General features: G+C 58.2%; 1 long non-coding RNA gene across 3 annotated transcripts; it reads right to left on the bottom strand.

The window, feature by feature from the left end:
- Window positions 1–414: 414 nt before the first annotated feature.
- LOC144377420 (uncharacterized) lies at window positions 415–18,427 on the bottom strand. 3 transcript variants are annotated; one of them, XR_013438411.1, is made up of 3 exons: window positions 16,546–18,427; window positions 3,965–4,030; window positions 415–1,528 (listed from the first exon to the last, which is right to left on the bottom strand). It is a non-coding gene; the product is annotated as an uncharacterized LOC144377420 (long non-coding RNA). The 3 variants fall into 3 exon arrangements; XR_013438410.1 differs by having other exon boundaries at window positions 415–3,132; XR_013438409.1 differs by having other exon boundaries at window positions 415–4,030.
- Window positions 18,428–23,694: the final 5,267 nt, after the last annotated feature.

Consider the following 23,694-nt stretch of genomic DNA (forward strand, 5'->3'; position numbering starts at 1 on the left):
AGGTCCATGACCCTTTCCCCAAAAACCATGTCTTGGTTATTCCATAGCCTCCTGCACCCAGGAGAGCTGCCTGCTCCCCGAGCCTTGGTCCCTCTTGTCCCCGCAGAGCACAGACCTTGAGAGGAAGGCTTTCGGGAATAGTGCGTCTGTCCCTCGGGTACTTGGCCTCCTGACATGGGCCTCCGCCTGGCCCCAACCCCACAGCTGGCTCTGATCCTGGGACGTGTGTCAGCGGTGAAGACGGAGCTGAGAGAGCGAGAAGCCATGCCCTGGGACAGGGTGCGGCTCCACGCCCCGCCCTTTCCAGATTCCCCAACCTGGATCCTGCCGAGCTTTGCTCCCCCCCCCCCCCCCCCCCCGGGGGCCTTCACTTTAAGATGGGAGCTTGATTTAGTGCTAATAATGGCAACTGTCTAAACCAAGGGAGTCCTGACTTTAATTAAAATGACAAGGAAGGGCAGGTGGGCGCTGAGTTATGGGGTCGCTGTTTTCCTACAGCCCAGGATGGGGAGGAGTGGGGTGGGCTGTCCCCAGCCCCCATACACCTGCTCTGGAGCCCCGGGCTCTGCAGTGACATCTCCAACGACCGGCGCCTGCCTGGCCACTTCCTCCCTCTGGAGTCTGTCCCTCCCTTCTGTGGTGGCTGGTCTTCTCCAGAACCCTTTAGAGTCACGGCCCGCAGATGAAAGCCCGCGCTCCACCTGGGCTGTGCTCACTGTGAGCCGACTCGCGTCTCCCCTCTGTGTGCTGGAGTCGCTCCACCAGCTCAGAAGACGACCATCACCAGGAGCGAGGCGCTTGAGGAGGTCTTTGGGGGAGACCCTGATCCAATAGGGCTGGCGTCTCAGAACGAGGGAATCTGGGTAGAGAGCCTTGGGAGGAGCACCCGGGGTGGGGTGGGGGAATGGAGCGACAGCAGGCCTGCGAGGAGCCAGAGGGCGCCCCGGCTGGCCAGGGAGAGGGCTTGGGAGGAGCTGCCCTGCCTCACCTGGTCTGGACCCGAGTCCCTGGGCTGCTGGGACACGAGCTGCTGCTCTGGGCTGCCCACAGGCTCCGGCTCCTGGCCCTGAGCAGGCCCTGTGCTCTGCCCACCTGCCCACCCAGCCTCGTGCGTGAAGCCTGGGTGCACTTGGGCGCCTGCTGCGCCCTTGTTTGGGCTGTGATGGGGTCCAGTGGGGTCTGTGGGACGCCAGGACAAAGGTGGCCTCTCACGGGGACGCCATGGGAGCTGCTGGGAAAGCCTGCCTGGGGTCCACGCCCTGCAGCAGGCGAGCCTTCCTGGCCCTTCACTTCTTTCCAGGGAGAATCCTGCGGTCTGAGAAGCCCACTGGGCCTGGCCAAAGGGCCTCCCCACGTGCTGTGGGGTGTCTGGGTGGGGCCCGGGTTCCGGCTGAAGTGGCAGCACCCCTGTTACCTGTTAAACTTGGATGACAGCCATATGGTCCACTCCTGTGGACATGCCCAAGGAAACAGGAAGAGAGGTCCATGGGACACTCGGACATGGGTGTGCCCAGCAGCAGGACTTGCCCTAGACAAGGGGGAGGTGCCCAGATGCCTGTTGTGAGGAAGGATTTCACACAGAGGCTCTTCCGGCTGCCGCAGCGGGCGAGAGGCTTCGCGCAGAACCCAGCTCCACTCAGATACAACGGAAACAGCCAGGTGTGTAACAGTGAGGGTCAGCGGGGAGCCACTGCTGGGAGGACCATGGTCAGCCCTCGAGGGCAGGGCCGTCCCGGCAAAGGCCTCGAGGATTCAGATAGCCAGGGTGGGTGTCAGGGTTAAAGGTCAGGCTCTCCATACACTGGCCAGGCAGGGTTTTGCCACCCCTGGGATTGGCAGAGCCAGGGCAGGGCAAGAGGCCATCGTCAGCATGCTGGAAAAGAGGCCAAGGGGGGCCTGACCAAAGCTCCATCAGGGACAGCATCCCTGTCACCATCCAGGGGTGAATGGATATGCAAAATGTGGTGGGCACACGGCAAGGCGGTGCCAGCCAGGCACAGAAGAGAGGAGCTAGTGCCTGCTCCGGCCAGACGCGGAGACCCCTGTTAAGTGACCCTGCCCCACAAAGCATCCAGAGTGGGAGCCACAGAGATAGCAAGGCAGGGCTGCCTGGCACTGAGGGTATGGTGGGCACAGCGCCACTGCTGCAGGGCTGGACCGCCCTGAGCTGGCTGCCCTGTTGGTTGCACTACCCCCGAGTGTGCCAGGCCCTGGGCTCAGGGGCAGCTGTGTGGTGCGAATGAGCCTCTGTGAAGCTGCTTTCCAAAGAGCTGCGGGAGAGACCACACCCTGCTCAGCACCCGCGGAGGGGCCCCAGGGCACCTATGGCACAGCAGGGCACACCAAGGCACACCAGGGCATAGCAGGACACACCAGGACATACCACAGCACCCTGGAGCACAGCAGGGCACACCAAGGCACACCAGGACACACCAGGGCATAGCAGGATATACCAGGGCACCCCGGGGCACACCAGGACGCACTAGGACACACCAGGATACAACAGGACCCAGCGGGACAAAAAGAAACACCAGGATACCCCTGGACGCAGGACAAGTAACCATCAGGTCATCCCTGGACAAGAATACACCAGACACAGCATGACCAGGAAATCCAGGGAACTACCAGGATGCGCAACCACCAGGACACCCAGGACACCCCAGGACACCCCAAGACACCCCAGTTCACCCCAGGACATCTCAGGACATCCCAGGTCTCCCCAGGACACCCCAGGATGCTTTATCACAGCCACCTTCTCTACTGTGATGTCACCACCCTGAGAAAGAGTTGAACTGTAGGTCAGTGACTTTTCAAAACACAGACACATGGCGTGTGACCCTTGGGACACACTGACAGCCACGGGAGGTTCTTCTGGGCCCCCTAGTCTGGAACAGGCTCCTCTCCAGCAGGACAGGCCAGCGGCAACACCAACACCCACAATCCCAAACATGAGAGCAGGGAACATGTCAGTCATACTGTGGACGGGCCACTGAGAGGTGGCCCACCTGGAAGTCTCTGGTGCCGCGATTCGGCTTCAGCTTGCCCAGATGTCCTCAGTTCCCGAGGGACGGGCTGGCCCCTCGCAGGCCCCCCAGCCTAGAGCTTCCCATGCAGCACCTGCCGGGGCTCAGCCTGCGGGGAGACCCAGATCTCTCATGACCCTACGGAACCAAGGAGCCGGGGCAGAGTCGGCCTGCAGGCCCCAGCCGTGTTGGGGTCCACCTTCAGCCTTGGCAGGACACACCCAGCAGAGCTCCCGAGGACACCAGTCACCAGGCCACTTGGGGACTCCAAAATCAAATGTGTTTTAGGCTGAGCTGAAGGCAGCCTTGGGGGGGGGCCTCGGTGGAGGCACCTCACAGAAAATGTCACAGCAGCAGGTGACTGGTGCCCACCGTGCTGTCCACCTGGGCAGCCAGAGCTTAGGCGTCTGAAAGGCCCTGGGCAGGCCCGGTCACCCCCACCCAGAGTGACTGAGGATGGACCAGGAGGAAGGGCGCCCTTGGTCTGCATGCCTGGGAATGGGCCACTCTCAGGAGGACGCTCGCGGCACGTCCCCAACAGCCCTCTTCCCACAGGAAGCCCACCATGTCTCCCCGCTGCATCAGGGAAGTGGAGAGTGTCTCTGCTTAAGTAGGTCACGGGGCAAGGCGTGGCCAGAGGGCAGGCGGCCCCTGCACGTGGAGCCGTGGGGGAGCCACGTGGACACACACACACACACACACACACACACACACACACACCCCTGGGCCCTCCTCCCAGCCAGGCGCATAGCCAGCTAGGGCAAGGCAGCATCCCCTGGGGTCTGCAGCTGGGGACGATGGCCCCCTTGGTCCTGCAGCTGGACATACTAGAGCTGTCCGGGGGCCTCGTATCTCCAAGTCCCAAGTTCCCAGGGGTCTGGTCTAGAGAGGGCTAGTTGCCATTCCACACAGAGGGCAGCAGGTGACTGGAGCATCCATACCTGCCTTGGAGTCCTCTGTCCAGGGTCCAGCTGGGCAGCACTGGGTGAGGAGAGGGGATCACACACCTGGATGAGGGAAAGAGGATCCAGGGAAGAACCAGCCTGGGGCAGGGGCCTGGCCCCAGCAGAGAGTGCTCCTGGCCCCACCTGGGGGAGTGCCCATCTGTCAGTGGACAATCTGCTGCAGCCCGCCCGGCCCGGGGCTGTGAGGAGCTAATAAAATCACAGCTGTGCACAGGTTCTGGAAGCCAGAGAGCCACACACTAGCGGGAAGTGTTATTAAATCAATTTATTACCTGAATGTCCCTTCCAGCCAGACCCATTTCAAATCAATTAAACTGAAAAATGGCTGCAGAGACGTGCACAGTTGGGATCCACGATGGTCACACCAGGGCTCCCAGGCTCTGCTCTCACGAGACTGCGGGCCCTGCCTGGGTCAGCTGGACGTTGGCCCCAAGGACATCGGGGTGTGGCCTTGGGACCATGGAGTCACCTCAAGTGGAAGCAGGGCTTCTGCTGATGGGATGGGAGGTGGAAAGGGGAGGTGTCCTGGGCTGGCTCTCAAGGGACAGAGGGAGGCAGAGGAGGATTTGACAAGGAGGGGGGACCGGGCCTCAGGGGAAGAGGCTGGAGGGAAGTGGCCACAGGCTGAAGAACACCTGGGGCCACCAAAGTCTGGAGAGGCAGGAAGAACCCCCCTGCAGAGCCCCAGAAGAAGCGTGTCCTGTCCCTCTCTTGCCTGGCCTCCCGGCCTCCTGGCCTCCTGGCCTCCTGGTCTCCCGACCTCCAGAACTCTGAGGGAAGAGGTCTCTGTGCACCGGTGCAGGACGCCCACCCTGCAGGCACATGGGGCAAGGGCCGGCAGCACTGAGCTGCAGTCCTTCCCGTGGCCCGGGCACGTGTCCCTGTCCTGGACAGGTCTGCACTGGACTGCTCTGGGGCTTCTCTTGTCTGGGATGCCTCTGCTTGGCCATGCAGATTCCACGCTGCTGTGGGAACAGGAGAACTCTGCTGAGCCTATTTTCTCAAAATTTCTGGGACACGAAAAAGAGGAGTTGACCCACCTCTGGGTTAGGAGGCTAGCTCCAAAAATAAGGCTCAGAAAAGCCCTAGCTTCAGGGGAACCGCCCTGAAGTGCCCCCTTCATCAGGTTCCAGCCCTGCCGGCCACCCTCAGGGATCTGAGCAAAACCCGCACTGCTGCTCCACTCTCGGGGCCCAATGTCCCATTTTGCCAAAATGCGTGGGCTGGATGGCTTCAGTGGGGACCGAGAGTACGTGCCGGGTTCTCATTAGGGGGCTGGGCCTGTGGCAGCCCCTCTGCCCCTGCGGTCCTGCACTGCGCCGTCCTGCCTGGACCCTGAGCCCTGGCTGGGTTGACCCTTGAACCACCAGCTCAGGAGCATGGGGCACGGTGGCAATGGCCATGGCCGCAGCCCCAGAGAGGGAGGGCGCCCAGCTCTGGACTTGGAGCAAGGCCGGTGCCTTTCAGGACCAGGGCTGGGGGCTGTGGAGGGTGGTGGAGCCCTGGCCAGAATTTAGGGTGAAGCGCTCCGTGGAGAGCCTGCCTCAGGACTTTGGAGGTGGGTGGCCTTCGTGAGGAGACACCTGGGCCGAGGACATTCCATGCAGCCCAGGTGCCCTCTTGAGGACCACGGCCTGTTTCTCGTGTGACACTCGGTCTCCTACACCCTGGAGTGGCCCTGGGCTGGCCACACAGCTACAAGTACACAGGGCTGTGGCCTCTGCTCTGTCGGGGCTCGGGTGGCCCTGGGGTCCCTGCTCCCGCCCCTGCAGGCCCCGCTGAGCTCGGCTCAAGGCACCAGCAGACACAGGGCCCTTGCGTCTGGCCTTCCAGCTGGCCTTGGCTGGGAGTCACTGAGTGGCCGTGGGTGCCGGCTTGCAAGGGCATTAAGTGATAATTGTCACTTCTCCTCGAAGCTCAATCTGATTAGGGGAGAAGAGGGCTTACCAGCTGCCTGTTGGGCCGGAATTTCCAGAAAGCCTCTTCTGGATTGGATTCTGCACGTTTATCTCTTAAGCCCCGGAGTTTTGTGAATGCAGAAAGGACTGAGGGGGAAGCTGGACTTGATTTGCATGGACAACTCCTCTCTGCAAGGACTCAGGCCTTATCTGAGTTTGCTCAAATGTGATGATAATCAAATACCTTTGGCTTTAAGCCTCTTTCCTCTGCGCGTTTCTAAGCATTTTCGTGCTGAAATATAGGGATTTCTTGGCGGATTGGACTCTCCTGGCTGGCCATCCGTCATCTTTGTGCACTTGAATAACAATAATTACAGCAATAATGACATTAGCTCCCACTCGTGGGGTGCATCACGGCTTGCAGCAATGCTCTCACAATCTCTCATCTCATTTCATCCCCAGAGACGGACGGGGGGTGGCGGTGATTTGAGCTAAGGCCACAGAAGAGGCACAGAGGAGAAACCTTGGAGGGCCCAGACTGTGACCCTGGTCTGTGGGCCCCTGGTAGAGATGATCTCCCCTTCCAGAGGCCGTGACGCCCGCTCTCCGGCCTGCCTGTTCCTTTCCCACCCCCTCCCGTGAGCCTCGCCCCTTCCCAAAACACTCTGCAGAGTGGCAGCTGGTGTTCATCCCATGACAGGAGAAATGCAAAGCAGGCCAAGGAGAGGGACACACAGCCAAGGCGAAGGGAGGCTGCGCTGTAATTAGGCTCCCCAAAGAGCCAAGAAAGGGGCTGCGTTCAGTCACTGCGGCTGGTCACTGTGAGGGTCTCAGTAGCAGCCACTGTCCTTCCCCGTACAGCTCTTCCCACCTGCGGGAGGGCAGAGTAGAGCCCAGCGTTACCTCTGCCCAGCTGACGCCCATCCTGCGTGGTCCCCTCTGCCTGTAAAGAGGGGAGTTGTGCAGCTCTGAGGGAGCACAAATCCCTGGAGTGACAGCATAGGGCCGGGGTATGACAGTGCCACTCTCACCTGGTTTGTCCCTGGAGGTGGGATGGCAAGGACGTCAGTTACAGTGAAGCCCCTGGGTTTGGAAGTCCATGAGACAGAGGGCAGGGCAGGGAGGGCACACGGCCCACTTAGTGGGGGACAGGCCAAGGACTCAGTGGGGGACAGGTCAAGGTCAGGGCTGCAGAGCTGGAAGAAGCTTGACCGTGCTCTTCGGGACACACAGGCTGGACTCAGGTTCCTGAGCCCAGCACTGTTTCTCTGGTAGCTCTGAGGCAGGAGCCACAGTGACTATCTCTGGACACGTGCTGTTCAGGGGCACTGCCCCCTGGCCAGAGCTGAAAGCAGAGCTGAGAGGCCACGCACGCCTTCTCAGGTTGGGAAAAACTGAGGGCCGCGGGGCCAGACCCAGAAGCACGGATCCTCGGGCCCCACCAGCTCGCTCGGTCACGATGGGGCCAGGGACTGTCCCGGCTGGGCTCACCACCTGTGCAGAAGGACAGGACCTGGGAATCGACAGACATGCCTTTCCCACATGCAGGGAGACCTCTGCTCTAGAGAAGGGCGACACTGGACAGAGGAGGGCGGAGGGGCACACTGAGCTGCCCTGAGCAGAGACCCCAGAGGCATCAGAGCCGGGGAGGGGCCAGGAGGCTGCCGCAACCCCGCCTTCCCAACCAGGGGGCACTGTCAGCCGGGGCAGCTCACCTCTCTGGTCTCAGAGTCTGGGCTGCACAGTGAGGTTCAGAAGGCTGTGGGAACCTGGTCCAGTTCTCAGGAAGGCAGAAGGAGCCATGCAGAGCCTGCCCTGCACCTCGACAGCCGCCCCTCCAGCCCTGCCTGGCCAGACCCCAGCCCTGGCCTTCCTTCTTACGCCCCGTTTGTGTTTTCTGAATTTTCTATCACGGTCACGTGTTGCTTTCTGAATCAAGAAACAGCGATCAGCTCTAAGTTGGTGGAATCCCATCCCCACCCAGTAGCCCGGGTGCCCCTTCTAGAGACCACGACTTCCCTGTCCACCTCAAGCCTGTGTATTGAAGAGAAGTGCCTCTCTTCAGAGTGGACCTGCCCACGTGGGGCTCTCCCAGCTGTGGCCTGCCATCTGGTCTCCCAGCCCTCACTTAGCAACAGCAGAGCCCACAGCCGCATCCTGGAAACGGAAACGCTGACCAACAGGCTTCGCAGCAAGCTCAGGGCTCGCCTGGCCTCCTGTCCCCAGCTCTGCCCTGTGAGCAGTCGTGAAGGGTGTGCGCCCCTGCATTTCTGACACGCGGATGCCACTGCCTCATCTGAGCTCTCCTTCCACCTGGCAGGAACACACCCAGCGAAGGGCTCCCAGAGGGCCCCAGAAAGCAGGGAAGAAGGTCTGGCCTGCAGGGGTGGCCTGGGGGACAGCACGCCCAGGCAGCAGAAACACGCAGAGGCTGGTGCACTGGCCGCTGATCTCCGGGGACCAGAAAGAAAACTCCCAGGTGTGAGAGCGAGGGTGGGAGTGAGAGAGGGTGCTGAGGGAGGCCGGGTCTGGGGCCATGTGGACGGAGGCCAGGGAAGAGCAGAGGGTGCAGGCACCCTCGGGAGCTCAGTGCCCGGCTCATGGCTCATGTGGGCTTGCACTGGATGTCCTGCACAGCTCAATAAAGAAGATAGGCTGTCCACAGCCGCTGTCCCCAGACTTAAAAAGAGCATGGAAGTCGAGTAGGAGTGTGACACTGACACTCCTGGGTGGGGCTCGGGAGGTCTCCATCTAAGCAAGCCCGCTGTGGAGCTGTGGCCAGGGGCTCCTTGGGCTACCCTCTGAGAAACAGCAGCCTGGGGAGGTCCCTGCTGGTCAGGTGGGTTTCTTCCAGAGGGATGAGATCCGTCTGTCTGTCCTAGGAGCCGTCAGGCAGCCCAGGGGCCTGGTCTGTAGCAGCTGTGCCCAGGGCTGAGCAGAGGTAGACTCCACTGGGCCTCACCAAGGAGCTAACGGCAGGGGAAGGCAATCTCCCTAGTGAGGCCTGGGGGAGGGAGGCCTCCGGCGCGCAGGAGGAACTCCATCTGGGCTTTCCCAGTGAGTGTGTGGGAACGAAGCCACCAAAGGCCCCTGGCAGGGAGGGTGAGCTGGGACCGTCGTCCCGCGGCCTCTGGGCTCCCCGTGGACAGCAGGACACTGAAAGTGGACCGATTATTACCTGGGTGTGTTATGAACCCCGAGACAACCACCCACATTCTGAAATCCATGCAATTAATGTCAACAGAAGAAATAAAATGGATTTAAAGATGCCCACTCATCCCAAAAGAAGGCAAAAAGTGAGGGGAAAAGAAACAAAAATTATGAAATAAATGTCAAAATAGTAGATTTCAGTCATAACTCTGTCTATACTCACACTAAGTATGACTGGTTCACTATACCGTTTAGAAAACAAAGGCTGTGGGGCTGGGGCTGGGGCTCAGTGGTAGAGCACTTGCCTAGCAAATGCGAGGCCCTGGGTTCGATCTTCAGCACCACATATAAATGATGAGTAAAATACAGGTATTGTGTCCAACTACAACTGAAAATTGAATAAATAAAAAGAAAAACGAAGGCTGACGGGATAGTTTTCTGTTTTTTGCTGTGTGTGTGTGTGTGTGTGTGTGTGTGTGAGTGTGTGTGAGTGTGAGCGGGCATGCTGGGGATTGAGCCCAGGCCTCACTCTTGCTAAACACATGCTCTGCCACTGAGCTACACACACAGTCTCAGGTTGTATTTCTTAAGTTAGGTACCACTGTATGCTATCTACAAGAAACTCACTTCAATTACAAGGACATATATAGGTAGAAAGTTAAAGAATGGGAAAAATATATACCCAAAAACACTGAGGAAGGAAAGGAAGAGTAGCTCTATTAATATCAGCCAAAGTAGACTTGGGAAAGAAAGTTATCAGACATAAAGGGGACATCATAAAACAATAAAAGTCACTTTCCAGTAAGACACAAAAATCTTACATACTGTATACACAAGCACCTGATAACACAGCTCCAATAAAGCAAGAACTAATAGAACTGAAAAGCGAGACATAGAAATTCACAATTTTAGCTGGGAATTTCATCAATCTTCTCTCATTATCTGACAGAAAATCAGTAAGATAATAGATGATCTAAAAAGCACCATCTGACAACTTGGCCTGATTGGTGGAAAGCACGCCAGCCAATAACACTCAGTGTGTGCACTCAAGGGCACAGGAAACCCTCACTAGATCATGTTGTGGGCCATAGAACAAGCCTCAGCAAATTTAGAAGAGAAATCATGTAAAGTATGTGAATGTAGCTTCCTAGTCTTCAAGCAGAGATCAATAACAGGAAGATATGGGGGAGATCCTCAAGTATCAGGAAGTTAGGCAACACGCTCCTAAATAACCCTGAGAGGCTAGGGGTATAGCCCAGTGGCAGAGAGCCGGCTGAGTGGGCCTGGGGCCATGGGTCGATCCCCTGGACCACAAAACAAAACAACAACAACAACAAAGAAGAGACATCAAGGCAAATTTAAATTTAAAAATGTCTTGAACAGGATAAAAACAAAAATGCATGATGCCAAAATTTGGGGAATGCAGCTAACATGGCTCACAGGGAAATTCACAGCTTTTTAAAATTCATGGCTTTTAGCACCTCTCCAAGGAAAGAAGGAAGCCTCAGATCCGTCATGTAAGCAACTTGACAGGCTTCGGAAGAAGTGCAAGCTAAATTCAAAGTAAGCAGACAAAGGAAATAATAGTGTCAACAGAAGAAATGAATATATGAAAGAGAGAAATCAATAAAGCCAAAATCTGATGTTTGGAATATTAATAAAATTAATAAACCTTTAGCCACAGAGAGAGAGAGAGAGAGAGAGAGAGAGAGAGAGAGAGAGAGAACATGGAGACATTATGGATGTGACACCAGGAATGACAGCATGGGTGTTATCACCAAGGACACAGGAGGGCTGGGAACAGGCCTTGCCTGGGGTTCGATGACCTCCATGCAGTGCACTGAGTCCCTGGAAGAAAAAAAAAGCATTAAACTTATTCAAGAATAAAGAGATAACCCAAATAGTCACAAATCTAACAAAGCCATGGAATTAACAACAAATAGTCACAAATCTAACAAAGCCATGGAATTAACAGTTCAAAATATTCCAAAAAATAAAACCCGTGAGCCAATGACCCCTCCCAGAGACACAGTACCAACTCCGTACAACGCACAGAGGGTGGAACCCTTCCCACCCCGGTTTACAGGGCAGTATCACCCCACCACGAAGCAAGACAAGGCCATCACCAGAGAAGAAAACGAGAGCCCAATAGGCCTTAGGAACACAGATGCAAAGATTCTCAACAAAATACATCACGACTGACTGGTTCAGCATTTGAAAAAAAAAATCCATCAACACAATTCACCATATTCACTCGTTACAAGTATCATGGCTGAGTAGATACCAAAAGAGGCATTTAGCAAACCTCCAAGTCCACTTAGGATAAGAACTCTCAGGCAACTTTAATCTGATCCAGGCCACTTACTGAACCCACAGCTAACTCAGGGGTAAAGATGGGTTTCTCTCCACACCCCTGCCCACCTCGGGGATGAGGGAACCTGCCCTTGGGTCAAAATATTAAAGAATTTTGAAAATCAACACTAAAAAACCAAAAAACCTAGCAAAAATTCCAACAAAAGATCTGAACAGACATTTTACCAAAGAAGACATGTAGATGGCAGATGAGCACCTAAAGACGCCCCGTGTCACAAGCTCTTAGGGAAACGGAGGCTGAAGCCCCGACGGGCCCCATCTCATGTTCGATAGAAAGAGAGAAAGAGACCACCCGTCCCCACCCAATGGCCTGGGGTACGACAGGGGCGACCGTGCCACCTCGGAAGACAGGCCGGCAGTTTTTCCAGAAGTTAAGCTTGCTGGCGTCATGGGACCCGGCAACCCCACTCTTTGACGGCCACCTAATTGAACTGAAAGCTTGGTGCTCACGAAAACTATATGCAAATTATTGTGGCAATTTTATTCACGAACACCCCAACTGGAAACCGCCACCCGACCTAGGGTGCGTGGATTGACCAACTCCGGTGCATGCATGTGGCCAAAAGGCGCTCTGCAGACAGTGGGGCAAGCCGTGGCCCCTGCCAAGTGGGCATGCACGCGCTCCGTGCTCTGAGGCCCCACAGCCACCGGGCGTGTGAGTCCACCTGAGTGAGACTGAGGGAAGGCAACGGTGAGGGACAAAAACAGGGCATCAACTCAGAGACCCTGTGCTCTATAGAGGGTGGTGGCTCCCTCGTGGGCTCAGGGCTGGCCAGGAGCTGCTGCCCCCAGTGTGGTGAGGGAGGACGGTACCCATGTCACCAGGCTGGGAAAAGTCCAAAGTTCAAAATTCTAAGTACAGTCCCTACTAACCCTGCACCAACAGAAAGCCAGAGGTCTGCGCGGTGGACGGTGGAGAGCAGGACCATCTGCACACAGGGAGGGAGGGGCCAGGCCCTCCTGCTCCCCCTGGGCAGGGACGCCCCGGGGCTCCTGTGCCTTCAGGCTCCTGAATGCAAACCTTCAGGGACCATGGAGGTGCGGATGAGCATCAGGGACTGGAGCATGGAGCGGCTATACAGACACCGGGTCCTCGTGGAGACGACCTGCGTGTGGGTGCAGGTTAGCACTTGCTGGCACGGTCTCTCCTCTCTGTCAGCTGGGATAGCCTAGCAGCAGCAGCAGCACCCCGTCACCACAAGTGCCCCTGGTGCAAGATCTTGGTGTTTAACACCCTACAGTGCTGAGGTGCTAAAAAAAAAACCCCACAACACCCCATAATGATGTGAGACGTCCCAGGGCACAGGAGCTGGTGGAAGAGCCCCACCACAGAGCAAGTCAGATCCGAACCCAAAGTGCAGCATGAAACCCACGGGCGCACCCCATTACAAACAAATGGTGGACCCCCATGTGAGGGGAAGAGGGGCCTCTTCCCACACAGAGGGCTTCCAAATGGCTTGTGCCCTCAAGGTGCACAGAGAACTCCCCACCCCCAAGGCCGGCTGAGCAGGGCTACTTCTCTCCAGAGAACAGGACCTGTCCCTGACCTGGGACTCTGGGAGAGGTCCAGTCACCAGGGCTGCTGCGTGGTTACCCCCAGGGCCCTGAGATCCTACGGTGGGGAGCAGGGCCCACTCTCAGGGTCGAAGACCAGAGCAGGGAGATTGGTGAACTCTGGGTCAGTGGTCAGCAAGTGTCCCTCAGTCATGAGCTGTGGCCACATGGTCAGCTGGCATGCAAAGTCCATCCAAGGAAGCTGAAGGGACTGGGCGGCCCCTGGCCCCAGGCTTGGCCTCCTCCTGAGGCTCTCTGGATGCTCCCACCCTGGTGAGCTGGGCAGGATTCAGTGAGTCCTGGCTGGAGGTTCACAGTGATGGCCTCATGTCCTCCTGTTCCAACCGTCTCTGCTGTCCCTCACAGGTCCCCAAGGTCCTCCTGTGTGTGTGGAAGGAAGGCGTGGGCATCCGCCAGCCCTGGCCCTGCACCCTCTCGCCCCGACAGCATCTGAACAAACAAGACTATTTTTTAATGTGATCTTTTCTGGAGCTGCCTGGTCCTCCCTGCTGGAGCCCGGGGCAGCAGCAATGAGATGTTTCCCATGGTGCTGTCCCTGGGGATAGGTCGGCCGGGAGCAGCTTTGCCCATGGCAGACAGTTGGGCAGGTGGAGCTGGCTGTGCTTTGAAAGGCGCTGCAAGGTCTTTTCCAAGAAAAAAATCTCTCTTCTCTCTAGACCTGTGGCAAGGCCTGAAATCCCACCCGTCAGTCACACCTGGTGCAAACCTGTCTGCAGAAGGGTCCCACTTTGAGTGCCATGTGCCAGCACAGATGGGGGAAGCTCTGCATTGCTATTACCATCCCAAAGATGAATGTGCCCGCCTGGGCCAGATCCACGCCTGCCCAGATCCCACTGCCCCGTCATCAGGGGCAGAGCCGCCTCTGAGTATTGACACATGGTTTGGCTTTACCTGTGAAAGGTGAGCACACCCCCGACCCCTCCTCCTGACTTTCCCTTTTGGGGGCAGGTCACCTCTGTTCCTGGTGGGTGGGTCCCGTGGGGGGCGTGGGCTGGCTGCATGGAGAGCTATTTGGGAGAAGCCTGGCTTTTGTGACAGCAATATGGACTGCCCCTACCATTGGCCACTTAGTACAGATGGGGAAAGGGACCAGAGTTGGTACGCTTGGATAAGTCTGAGACGAGAAAGGTAGGAAGCAGGAGACCTCCGTTCTGTCCAGGAAGGCAAACCTGGTGAGTCCAGAAACTGAGGGCTGGGGGGCTTCTGGTAGGCAGGGGAGGCAGAGGGACACCTGTAGGGGAGACCAAGGGATGACCCCAGGTTCCCAGGCTCCTCAAGCCAACTATGCCGCCTCTACAGGGAGAACTGTCCAGCCTCCCTGGCCCCTGCATGACCACGCCCCTGCTTGGCCCAGAAACGGCTCATTGTTTAATAACACCCCAGACACTAGGCCAGGCACTGTTTTCCATGGGACACGTGGAGCAGGCTATGGCTTGACTTCGTGCTCAAGTGACATGAGATAAAACAACCAGAACGTGCCAAGGGTCGTGGCCACTGGCCCTGTGGACATGCGGCCTTGCAGCCTCATTCATCCTCCACAGCCTCACAGAGCAGAACAAGCAGCCAGATGCTGAGGCCATCTGCAGGGTCAGGGCACCGTGGGGGTGCTGGGTCTGCACACCACCTGACCACCTCACCAAGGCCACTTATGGGGGCCACTACCCTTTGGGGACCACCACCCTTTGGGGACCACCTCGATAAGGGAAAACAAGGGTCTTCTGGCCCAGAATATCCTTCTTCTGCAGACAAACCTCCAGGAAGCCAAGGCAGAACCTGACTGTGCCCTTGATAGAAAGAATCCTAAGGGCCCTGTCAGCCAGCAAGCCTGCTTCTGGGGCTCTGCTCGGGAGATGGCCAGTGTGCTCACACATCTTCGAGCACAGCATCCCTCACATTTCTTTGCAATGAAAGAAGTGGACACAACCCAATACCCTCAAGGAGGGGCCAGGTAGGTGGTGGGGCTTCCTGTGGCTGGAGAGAGTGGCCTTGCCCATGCTGTCCTGCCTCAAAGCCATGCTGACACCTTGAGGGATGTTCAAACCCAGTTCAGCTCTAGAGAGCTGCCGGGAGCTGACGTTCCTCCCCAGGCAGGGCCAGGTGCACAGGAAGCTCTCCTCCCGCTCCCCCACTGCAGGGCCAGCTCCTGCGGCACAGGCCTGGCCCCGGAAGAAAAGGGCAGAGACAGGCCTGCCCTGAGGCTGCACTGCTGGACTCTGAGCTCTGTGCCCTGACCTCACAGAGCAACCTCAGCCTCACCTGGTCCCTCCTGGGAAGGTCCCACCCAACTCCCCCAGTCCTGAGCTCCCTCCTCCAGCCACCTGTTGGAGGGAGACCTCCTGAGCCTGTGGAGCATGTTGTCTCTGCAGCCAGGCGGGGTCCCCATGACCTCTTCCTGTCCTGCCTCACACTCCACATCTCAGCATTCCCTGGACAGCCAGGTGCAGTCAGTGGGGACCCTCTGCACCCCACCATTTGGTTTGAAGGGGATCCCCGCACTGCACAGGGCCCTCCAGTGCTCTGGAGTCTGGACCAGGCTCTTCATCTCTGGCGTCCATTCCCAGCTCTCTGGGAAGCTCCCGAGTCTGTGTCTGTCCCCTGTGCAGAGTGGAGCGCTGGCTACAGGACCACTCAGAAGGCTCAGGGCTGCAGCTGGGAGGTTGTGCAGGTCTGCAGAGCTGGAGGACTCCCGCACAGCCCCCTGTGAGTCTGAAGACCAACAGGGCTGAGCCAGGGGACCAGAGGGAGACCAGGTGCCCTGCCGAGCTGCCCAGGCAGCCCCTTGGGCTGTGGGGTATGGAGCCTGGCACAGAGTGTCTGCTGAGGACATCAGTGTGGGCGTGTCGTTGGTCACAGTGAAATCTGAGCCAGCGCGAGCCAGGCCTTGGGGAGGAAGGACAGGCTACCTGGAATTGGGTCACAGCCCATCAGCATCTTTGTTCAGCAACAATAAGCAGAAATTGACTTCTCAGTGTTTCCCCATGCACCCCAGCATGCACCCAGCTCTCTCAGTCTTCCTGACACCGAGGTCACCCATCAGAGGTATTGTTCCTGTTTGCAGATGAGGCTGAGGCCAGGAAGGAGGTAACTTTCCAAGGTCACCCAATTCCACCTGACTTAGTGCCCCACCCTGCCCCTCCCAGCTGCCCCCACCTGGGATTGGCATCCTGCTTGGTGTCCTGAGGGTTTCTCTGGGCGAAAGCCCCAGGTCCTCGTCTGGTAAGAGCTGCCCAGGCTGGAAGGACACCCACCCAGCTCCTGCCTCTCCAGGCCCTGTGCTGTGGCCCCTTTCATTGTAAAACATTTACCCCCCTGTGCCCAAGTGCCCTCCAGCAGCTCCGAGGACCTCACATCATTGTGTGGCCATCACCACCATCCGTCTCCAGCTGCCACCTCCTCCCACACAGCAGCCCTGGCCCCTCCCTCGACACTGGCTTCCACTCCCCATCCAGCCGCGACGGCCACCTACATCCTGTCGCTGTGGGCTCAGTGACGGACTTCCTGTTGCTGTGGACTCCATGATGGCACCTCACACAAATGTGTGCTCTTTCGAGAGTGACTTACTTCATTCACCGCATGTCTTCCAGGCCCACCTGAGTGGCGGCCCTTCCTGCCTCAGCCCGAGGAGGAGCGGCCCACGGTGCAGGGACCACACCCTGTCGCCAGCCTGTCCAGTCTCCGCCCACACACGAGCCGCTTCTCCTTCTTGGCTTTGTGAATGCAGCCCTGTGAGTGCGGCTCGCTCGGCAGGCCAGTTCTCCCGGGTTCGTACCCAGACGGGGGATTGCTGGGTCACAATTGATCAGAGCTATCCAGGGCACTTGCACATTATCTCATTGACTGTTTCTTCCCTAAAATGAGGTCACCCCATCTAGGGGAAGGAGACCTAGGACAGAGAGCCTGAGGGAGTTGTTCCGTGCTACTGGCCAGGGGGAGACTGACCCGTCTGAGGCAGAGCCCAGCCTCTCCTGTGCTCAGCTTCTGGCCAACCTCATTCCTGTCCTGTCCTGTCCGCTGAGCACATTGAATGAATAATGAGTGAACTGCACGAGCAGGGGAGCAGCTAGAGGGCACCATGGACAGTGCTGTGGCTCCTCCAGATGAAGCTCCGGCCAATAGCATGCAGCGGCCACTGGCTGGTGTCCAGGCAGCATGGCCCTGGAGGACACAGTGCTGGGAACCCTGGGGAACTCCATCCTGCAGAGAAGGGGAGCAACTCGCCTCTGGGGCTCTGTGCTACACAGCAGGTCATAACAAGGATGCCAGGGCCAGGGGCCAGCAGGCAGGATAGCCCGCAGGGTGGACCTCTCATTCCCCAGAGGCCCTGGCCAACTTCAGGGCAAAGGACCAGAAGGCTCTTTGACAGGAGGGAGGTAAAGGCAGCTCTTTGATCAGTATACGAATCTGCTGACCTTGGTTGGCGAGCCTTAGCCCCCTTCACCTGGCATACATTAACCCGCCACGCTGCAGTGTCCAGAATTCATCAGCGTTGCCTCCCACCTGGCCTCGCTCAGCCATGTTTGCTCGCAGGGACCAGGGTGGGTGGAGGGTGAGATGCCTTGTGGAGGGGCAGGGTGCTGCCTATCTCCATGGTGGTTGCACCCAACCTCACGTACCTGCCTCCCTCCTCCGTGGGCAGGAAGCCAACTTCCTTCCTTTCTTCCACCGTCAGGACACACGCCTGGCTTGGCCGGCTTAAACCTCTTCCCATACACACCGGCTGTGAGTTTCTGGGGAGGGCTGAGGGGAAGACCCTTCCTCATCCTCCTCCCTTCCTCTGTGTGCACAGACATGTGTGCAAGCCTGTGCACGGGATCAGCCCGTGCATGCCCACATGGCATGTCCAGGTCCCGCTCTGCAGCCCCAGAGCGTGCGTCTCCTCAGAGCCCTGGTGAAGAGGTCCCAGGCCATCAGGCAGCTCTGCCTCCAGCAGCTCCGACTGCCGGCTGCACCTCCAGCAAGGACCCCTCATACCCGTGCTCAGGCCTCGTAGGAACAGCTGCCCTTAGAAGAGAGCCCTCACCCTGGTGGGCAGGACCTGGCAGAGGGGATGCAGCTGCGTGTGGAGGGGGAGTCTGGAGGTGGGAGCAGGACGGGATCCCAGGAGTCCGAGAGTCTCGTCTAAATTCTGACCACTGCCCACCTTAGCCTAAACCTTGTGGGTCCCGCCCTGCCCCTGGCTATACCATGCGGAGGGTGCTGCCTGTGGCTGTCAGGCCCAGGTGGGGTCAGTGGAGGAGGGAAGCTGACCTTGGTGTGCCTGTCCCCAGGCGTCACCACAGAGAAGTCAGCCTCCCCGTTGTTTCTGGAAGTCTCTGTGGCCGTGTGTCTGAATGAGGATGCTGGTCCACTCACGTACACATGTGGGCCTCCCACATGGGCTCTGCTAGGACATGGTGGCCATTCATGGGACCGCGTGGCTCTTCCTGGTGCCTCACATCCTTAGCTGACGACAGCGGCCTGCATGCCCGGGCATTGCCCTTGTGCTGATAGGGCCCTTGGAGCGCAGGATGACATCACCGCTCAAGGTCACAGAGCTGTCGGCTGTGAGCTCAGGTGGCTGGAGTCAGAGCTGCTGCGGAGGAAAGGGGCCTCTGGGCCTTGCAGGGTGGGGCCTGGCCCAGACGCTCAGAGCTGGCCGGGCACAGGATGGGTGCAGCCAGGATTGTGTCTGGGTTCTGGGCAGAAGATGGAAAACTAGAATAAAGGGATAGATCCACTCATTTGAGGTCAATATTTATTCATTTTAAAATGTGATTTTAAAAACTTATGAAATGTTTTAAACATTGAAAAAGGAAGCCTGGCTTGCTGAGCCCACCGTGTACCTGGGCCGGGACGAGGAAGTCACCCCAGGGGGCCAGTGGCACTCGGTTTTCACCTCCCGCCTCCCACCCCGCCCCCACCTTGGGGCACCAAGGGCACATTGCAGCTTCCCATCGTCTGCTGGGTATTTCTCTCTCGTGCTTTAAAGGAACCACCTTGTTATGCTGTGGTCACTGCCAGTCCCCACGTGTCACCACAGGGAAGTCAGCTCCCCTGTTCCTTCTGGGAGTCTCTGGGGCCGTGTGTCTGATGAGGATGCTGGGCGCTCACTGGTGGGCTTTGAGGGCTCCTTCCACGCAGTTGTTATGGGCAGCATATCTGTGTCCCCCAGATTCAACACTGATGCCCAGTGGGACGGTGGGAGGGACGTGAGGAGGTGATCAGGGTAGATGAGGGCCAGAGGGTGGCCCTGTGATGAGATTCATGCTCCCGTGAGGTGAGATCAGTGAGCTGGCAAGAGGGCAGCGTCTGGAGCCAGGAAGGGCCTGCATTGTGCCCCGGGTCTGGGCCTTCCGGCTTCCAGAGCGTGAGGAAGAAGGGTGCTGTGGACAAGCCGACCTGCAGGACGTGTCAGCTCCAGCAGGCGGCCAACATCTCCCACTTGCATGTTTGTCCTGAGGGCCCGGGGCCACCAGCCTCCCAGAATCCTCTGCAGTCTGCAGCAGCTGACTGCCCCTGTGCTGTCATGGAACGTCCCTCTGTCCTGCGTGTTTCCAGGAGTGTCCTTAGACCTCAGTCCTGATGATGGTGGGCGGGGGTCCCAGCAAGAGCCCCTGCTGGGTGGGCAGGTGAACCCTGTGTCTTGTTGTTTGCATGGGGTGGGGGGTCAGCCTCGACCTCTTCACAAACCCCACACGCCTCCTGGAGGTCCCAGCAGCACCTGTCACCTGTGTCCTCCTTAAGGTCTGCAGGGGAGCTCTGCTGTCACCCTCCGTGCTCTGCCCCCTGAGCTAGAGGATTGGGATGAAGCGGTGCCTCCCTGGTCCCAGCCGGGGAAGGGCTCGGAAGCCTGGCTCTGTCCCTGTGTTGGCCTGTGTCCAGGCTGTCACACCCTGCCCCGGGGCCAGCACGGTTCTTCAGCTTGCTCGGGAGCATGTGAATCCGACGTCCCTCTCCCCTGTTTTTACGTGCACGCCCACAGGGCCTCTCTATTAACTCGTGGGGGCGTCTCCAAGCTGTGTTCCTTAAAGCACGTTTTGCTTCTAAATGTTTTTTAAAAAAGCCTTATGACTCTCTCACAAGTCGATTTTCCCTCTGTCTAAAGTCAGTCTGCCCTGGGGACACCCAGGTCACCCTCTCATGTTTCCCCCGCGTCTCTGGGAGAGCTCCTGGACACTGCCCTTCCAGAGTTTCTGGCTCCTGAGTCCTCCTTCTGCCATGGCTTTTTGAGGGGACACTGTCTCTACCGTGTTCTCATGGGTCCAGCCTGGGGACGCAGTCCGGGGGAACCATGGGAGGAGCAGGAAGGACGTCAGCCCTCGGCAGGATCCTCTCCATTCCGAGAGGCCGGTTAGGGCTCAGCTCTGAAATGAGTGACTCTTTTTTTTTTTTTTCAATTTTTACCCTGGGGCTCTGTCAGCAATAAAAGAGGCTGAGAGCCTCCTCAAGAGCTCAGAGCCCTCAGAAGGCCCGGCTCAGAGTCCAGCAGCTCACAGCCTCTGCTCTTCTTTTGGGCACATGTAGCAGGTGTCCTTGAGAAGACTGTGTCCAATCGCAATGTCTGTGGCTTTGTTGGCAGGTCTTCCTGGGCCCCACCTTCTCACCCGTCCTGGATCCCAGGCAGAAGGGAGGTGCAGCTGCTCCGAGGTACACACGTTCATGCGTGTGCACAGTCTGAGCCACATGGCTCGAGCAGGCCACTGTCCGGGAATGCCCCATCTTCCGTAATCCCCAGAGTGGCGCAGAGGGGAGTGCAGGTGTCCCAGGCTGCAGCTGCAGAAATGCATGTCCGGGTTCTACGGGACTCTGGGCATACCCACGTCTGACACTGGGCAGCACACAGAGGTCACCAGGGGCTGCAGAGGCTCCTGCTCAGCCGGGGCTTGATACCTCTGACGAGGCCACCAGCCCTGCTGGCCAAGTCCTGGAGGCAGGTGGGCAGAAGCTGTGTGTGCAGAATGCCAAGCAGGGCTCCCCGAGACACTGCACGCACAGGGGACAGTCCCCCTCTTCACAGATGTTCTGCTGTGGTCACAGGGCCACATGCTCACATTCAGTGCTGGCTCCTGCCCTCCGATGAGGCGACCTGACTGCCCAGAGCCCAGCTTCTCCAGACTCGCATCTTCCAAAAGCACTTGGGGCAGGTGCCAAGCCAGCCCAGCCACCAAGGAGAGGCAAGGGACAGACACTGAACAGAACTCAGAGCAGGGGACCAGGCTCTGCCTGCTGGAGCCCACGGGGCAGAGACCCAGACGGCTGGCCCCTTTCATCTGCAGAGGCAGCTCCCGACTCTCCCTCCGCTGGCTGGGAGCACACCCCGCAAAGCAGGCCTCCAGGGCTTCCCGGTGGCATTTTCTTGCGTTACAAGTCTATCCAGCCATATCCCAGATTTCCCTCGGCACCTGCTTGGCACAGCAAGTGTGCCAGGAAGTGTGCCAGAAGTGTGCCAGGAAGCACAGCTGAGCAGGAGAGCCCCAGGCATGTGGCGGCGGTTAGCACTCCTTCAAGGAAGAAGTGCAGAGCAGCCTGCTTCCTTCCGTGTGCGGCGGAGAATCGTTCACCCTGGAATCTCACCGTCAGATGAGACAAAGTCGAAAAGGGAAGTATGAATAGGTAGCATCTGCGCCCTCAGCCATAAACACGGCCACCACAGGAGGACACAGAAACTGCGTTTGTTTCATAGAAATGAAGAAGTCAGCATCGTCGATTCACAAGGTTTCCTTCAGAGCTCTGCCTGCGCGTTGGAGCCATGGAAGGACATGTGGCTGCCTTCCTCATGGCCTGCAGGTCACAGCGTCACCATAACCCACTCACAATCCTGTGTCCCTGCTACCACGCTGGGAAAGGGGCCCACAGCAGGCTCCGTACAGCTCTGCCTCTGGCCCACCGCCCACCGCCTCCTGGATGGTCCCCCACAGCCCATGTGGAAGTCAGATGGCCTCCTCCTGGGTGCCCACTCAGGATGTCTCCGGGGGACTTACGTGAGGTGCAGACTCGCGGGCCCTCCCTGGCTGGCCCCACAGGAGACGGCACACCACTCATTGCTCAGGGGAGGACAGGGGTGTTGACGTGCCTCACCGAGAGCATCAGGTTTTATGCTTTAAGACAAAGGAAGCTTGTTTTTAAATGTTTCTTTGTTCTGAAGGATAATAGAGGAGCCACACCACCCATATGGGCACGGAGTGGGGACCCTGGGTCCTTGGAACACACACCCATTTGTCCCTGAAGCATCCTCTTCTTCTGACTCCACCTTGGATCAGCGGTTCTCTACAGAACCCTGGGTCCTTGTCATAGGAAGGGTATTTAGAGACCATAGTCTGTCTGCCAAGGGTGCCCATTACTACTGAGTGGTCATTGTTTCCAGGTGTTGTCAGTGGGCAGAAGTCACACACACACACACACATACACACACACACACACACACACACACACACACACCCCGTCACGTCTTAGTACATTTCAATGCCAATGGCAATACCTGCTGTGTAAATTTTCCCATTTTACATTTGGGTCCCACCCTCTGTGTGCACCCCCCACACACACATGGCCTTGAAGTCACACTGCCAGCAGCAGTGCCACCACTGACAGCACAGTGCTGGAGAACTTCGTGAGGCCATTAGGTCAGCACGGGGTCTCAAAGTCGGCTGAGGCTAATTCACAGCGAGGCACAGGCAGAGGCGCCCCGGCTGCGGCCCCACCCTCTACCCTCCCTCTCACGCAGATAAGCACACACAGGTGGGTGGTATCCATCTGCACGTGGTGTCAGTCCTCACTGCCCGTCCCCCTGCCCCCCCAGATGAGGCCTGGTCCACGCAGTTCTGCGTCCCTCTTCTCCACCGAGGTCCCTGTGATCCTGCTGGAACCAAGAGCTTGTCTTTGCTTTGACCTCTGCTCTGAGTGTCCATCTGTCCCCTGCTGACAGACACAAGGGACATTTCCACAAAAACACGTCTTTTTCCTTGAGGTCCAAAGTCAAGCAACCCCAGGCTGGCTGCTCCCGGGCTCTGGGGGTGGGGGTATGTCTCCTTGACCTTTTCAGCTCCTAGTGGCCACTGGTGCTCATGGGCCATAAGGCCACAGTGGACATGGGGCCAGGGCAAGAAGAACCTGTCCTTGGAGGTTGTGGCTGAGGGACAGGGACAGTGAACCAGCGGGTCTTTGGGTTATTTCAGAAGGATGGGGAGGAGCAGGTCTCCAGGACCACGGAGGGCAAGGCATGTCCTGAAGCGGTGTCCCCCAACCAAGGGGACCAGCCCCTCCTTCCTCTCCTCCACGGAATGTTCTGGAGTGTGAGGGGCAAGAGAGAAAGACACCGAGACTCCAGAAGGCGGTAGAGGCTGGCCAGACCCCCATGGACCCAGAGGCACTGCTATCCAAAGGTGGACCCTCTCTGTCTGCCCAAGGTCAAAAACCTCACCACCGGCCACTCTGACAGGTCCACCTTGTCCTTCAACCTCTGAGCACAGAGCAGCTTTCAGGTCACCGGCCTGCACACGGGGCGGGCAGGATCCGAGGACCACAGTGCCAGGTCTAGAGGAGGGACCGCAGCTCAGCAGAGCCCTGGCCAGCCGCGACCCCTGGTGCTCAGCTCTCCCTGCTGCAGGAGCTTTGCCGTCCAGCACCTGGTGTCCGAGCACCTGGAGCAGGGCTGCCGCGGTAGAGGGCCGCCTGAGGACGCTCTGCAGCCATCTTCCAAGAGAGGGAGGGCTTTGGCCTCTGCGACCTCCTCAC

Source organism: Ictidomys tridecemlineatus, chromosome 4, assembly GCF_052094955.1.
Source record: "Ictidomys tridecemlineatus isolate mIctTri1 chromosome 4, mIctTri1.hap1, whole genome shotgun sequence".
In the NCBI taxonomy this organism is placed as follows: domain Eukaryota; kingdom Metazoa; phylum Chordata; class Mammalia; order Rodentia; family Sciuridae; genus Ictidomys; species Ictidomys tridecemlineatus.